This window comes from Conger conger, chromosome 8, assembly GCF_963514075.1.
Source record: "Conger conger chromosome 8, fConCon1.1, whole genome shotgun sequence".
Classification (NCBI taxonomy): domain Eukaryota; kingdom Metazoa; phylum Chordata; class Actinopteri; order Anguilliformes; family Congridae; genus Conger; species Conger conger.
In genome coordinates, this window is record NC_083767.1 from 56,905,910 (window position 1) to 56,910,069 (window position 4,160).

General features: G+C 38.9%; 1 long non-coding RNA gene across 1 annotated transcript; it reads left to right on the forward strand.

Annotated features, from left to right (window-relative positions):
- The first annotated feature begins 782 nt into the window (after positions 1 to 782).
- On the forward strand, positions 783 to 2,741 carry LOC133134631 (uncharacterized). The gene is made up of 4 exons (XR_009709313.1): positions 783 to 896; positions 1,169 to 1,216; positions 1,728 to 1,865; positions 2,085 to 2,741. It is a non-coding gene; the product is annotated as an uncharacterized LOC133134631 (long non-coding RNA).
- Positions 2,742 to 4,160: the final 1,419 nt, after the last annotated feature.

Genomic DNA, 4,160 nt, shown 5'->3' on the forward strand with positions numbered 1-4,160 from the left:
GATGAACTCCTACAGCATGGACACCAATGACAGCCCTCCAAGGGTGACGGCATTCATGCATAACATTCCAGGTAAGCGCCCTCTGTAAAGAGGAGTAAAACGATTTGGAAAAATAATTTGATTCCACAAGAAGATAGGTGTCGAAACGGACCTGTTTTCTTAGAACTTTCTCCTAATATACTACAGGGGAGGAGACCATTTGTATGCTTGTCCCTCAAATGAAACAAAGTAATTGGAAATGAGATCAGAAAAATGAGAAATGAGAAATGAGAAAAATCATAAATACATAAAATTATAGCTACTGCTGTGTATTTATGTTTTACAGAGACAGAGAACACTTATTCGAGTATAAATCATCATGTCTACACATGCCTGGATAAAACTGCTCCCAGTAACAGGTCAACAGGTATAATTCACACTACATTTTACAATTTAACTATGACTGGGTATTGGGGAGGCATTTCTAGTTAAACCATTAGTGTAGTATATTCCAGTGACAAAAAGTTTAAGAAATGGGTACTTACCTTCAAGGCTTTGAACAAAATATTCAAATATGAATAATTCTAGAAATGCAGAAGGAAAAAATGTATTGGTCATTTATCTGATGGTAGGCTCTTGAACAGATTAGCTGTTTTGGTGATTTTGACTTTATTTTAATTTAATGCAAAACAATACTTCATGAAATACCTGGGGAAAGTTTATGGTCATGACGTAGGCCATCCAGTTTTCAGAACGGTTGAATAGGTTGATATTTGACAAGCTTAATTATGAATATCCATTCTCAGAACCTAAAAGCTCTGCTGGAAGATGGTCTTTGGACAGAAAGGCTTCACTGATCTTTGTCTCTCTGTGGCTCATCACTCTGATCACACTCATCGTTGGACTGGTCCTCTACTGTAAGTCTTTGAGACATTCACAAGACAACAAAATAGCACTGGACTGACAAGAATCAATTACATTGCTGTGGTTCTTATAGCTGCATGTATGTGAGTATTTGGATATGATCGTGAAACGTATCTTCTATCTCTTCATCCCCTCTCCCACTCTCCCTCTCTCTCCCTCTCTCTCGCCCTCCCTATCCCTCTCTCCCTCTCTCTCTCTCTCTCTCTCTCTCTCACACACACACACACACACACACACACACACACACACACACACACACACACAGGTGGTCAGAGATCAGCAATACAGAGTGAGCTGGAGGCCCTGAAGCATGGTAATAAAGTATATTTCTCTAAGAGTTACTTCAATTTTCACAATGAGGTATCTTTAAATGTTTTCAATGACACAAATCAAGCTACAGATTGATAAATATAAATATTGATAAAATCATCAATAATGCTTTAAAAAAAAAACTTTTTTTTTTGCCATTGATCAAAACCAGCTGTGTTTTATTTCACCGGCATATTGCAAAGCACTTCAGTTGGTCTAGTAATGTAGATTATTTTATTTAAAAATTATGGACAGTTCACTGCAAGTAACTTGTTTACAGGGATGTGCTGACTTAGTAGTGCTAGTAACACTGCCCACTTGGACAATTCCTGTTGTTACTGGCTGTTTAGCCATTAGCATGTGTCAACAATGAATAGAACCCAAACAAACCGCGATACATGTGAACAAATATGAACAGTGTGTGTGGCATACTTCAGTAATAATGTAATAGCGCTTCATGAAACTTGGCTTATTGAGCCAGTCAAGGTATTGCTGACCATCCAGTGTTCATACAGGAACATCTAAGGTGGCATTCTCGGCTTCTCTGGTGAGCCATACAGAGAAAATTATATTGGGGCCACACCCTAAGGATGTCATCCTGGTCTACAAATATGTCACCACCAATGTTGGAGGTGCTTATAACCCATCTTCAGGTACCACGTAAATTGCATGTTTGCATTTTAACATTTAACATGATGAAATGTAATTATTTAGTACATTAAATGGAAAACAACAACAGCAAAATGGTCTCTTTGCTTCAAAATGCAAAATGCAAAGCTTAAGTGACTAATACATTAATTGGGTGCCTACATATCAAACCAATGCATTCAGCCTGACTTAATTGTTTTAAATATGTTTTTCCCATTGTACAGGCATCTTCACAGCCCCAACAAAGGGCGTCTACTATTTCAGTTTCACTGCCTTTGGATGGAGTGAGAATCCTGCTAGAGTCACTCTCTGTTTGAATCATGAACTTGTCATGAGCGCCTATGATAACAATCCAGGACCGGGGCGTGGGGCAGCGAACATGATCACACTGCAGCTGGACATAGGAGACATTCTTTACATAAAGCTTCAGTCAGATGCGCAACTCCACGATAATGGAAATTTGTACAATACTTTCAGTGGCCACCTGCTCTTCCCCATTTAATTGGCAGGGAATAACTCAATGATTTGATAATTATGTACTGAGGACCAGTTCCACAAGACCCTAGTGTCCCCACTGTGGGCACTGTACTTTTATATCTCTTTATATCAACAAACAAAATGTATTTTATGGGTCTGCACATGAAGCTCTGCAGTTGAAAGCCATTTTAAATGAAGAAACATGACAAGTGGTAAACTATACATGACCACTGTCAGGACAAAGCATCACCATATAAGGGGTATACAGGAAGGACAAGATAGCAGACAGCAAGGCTGTTGTGCATCTGAGCAATGGTGCCACCGATAACAAATTAAAGGGTTCTTATTTTCATCAGTTATTTTTAAGCTTTAATATACATAGTAAAATGCTTTGCAAAAGATTAGGTTACTGGGTCAGTGGAGAATATAACCTGCGGACGCTGTAAAACGCATCTTAACTACTGAGCTGTGACTGCATGATTACTCAAATAAATTGTACTCATATTGCCAATCAATGGTTTCTGTTGAGTGGTTTGTTTAAATGCTGATTGAGGGGCCGTGAATATGAGACTTATTACAAATTGAAAAATAGGGGCCGGTCGTTCTGTAATAATATCAAAATTGTGGGGATGAAAGCCTCCACCTTGTGGAAAAACTATGGTCAGTCAAGTTGCCGGAGGGGGTGATACAACGGAAAAGTTTACAATTCTCTTACTGGTTCAGGATAACAATGTGGGTTCTACTATCATTTTAAAACATGCATTTTTATTCTCTCCTATATGTCTGGTAAACCTGCTTGGTAGAGATTTGATGTGCAGATTAGCATTGGTTGTAGAATGTACAAATGACGGTTTAACAATTGACAGAATTGACAGTGCAGAAAACTTTGAAATGTACTTCGATGCGTGGGATCTGGACAGATGTCCAGGCACAGCTAAGGCCATGTAAATATGCCAGAGATGGAGGAACTAGGAAGTAGCATCAGGTTTTGAGTCGATTTTTCTCTGGATAACCCCTAACAAGAATTTGGAGGGGATAATGTGTTTGGAAGATGGGGGGCGTGGCTTACTAAGGCAGGATTCATAATTGTTGTCATATTAGCATTATTCGCTGTGATGACATAGTGATGTGATGACACCAGAGTTACTGGGACACAAATGCTGATGAGGCCATGATTCACTTGTATCAGACTGATGTCATGAACTAAGAGTGGAGGCCAAAAGGAACTGCCCAAGATCTAAAGACCCTTCATCTGGTGGTGGGGGTATTATCGTTTGGCTACCACAGGTGCTGGCCCACTTATCTTCATTGATGATGCTGATAGCAGTAGCACAATGAACTCTGAAGTGTACAGAAGCATCTTGTCCACTCAAGTCCAACAAATCCCTTCAAACTTTTGGATGGTGCTTCATTCTACAAAAAGACAATGACATACAGTACTGCCAAAAATACAAAGGGGTTTTTTAAAACATGTGACATTTGAACATGCTTTTCATATACTGTAGAGAAAACCTAAGGCAACTTGCCACCGAAACAAGCAGAAACTGAAGATCACTGCAGTACAAGTTTGGCAGAGCATCGCAAGATAAGATACTCAGCACCTTTGTGATGTCTGTGGGTCACAGATTAAAATCAGTCACTGCATGCATAGCATATGTGATAAGGCATTATTAATATGTCAAAATTGTGTAGTACAGAGGCAAATCAAGACAGAATATGTATTTTTCCCAAACATTATTGAGATGACTAGTTCTGAAAATACTAAGCCTAATATTTCACATGAATAAATGAACACACACCTCAGTGATTTCTAATATTGAGTG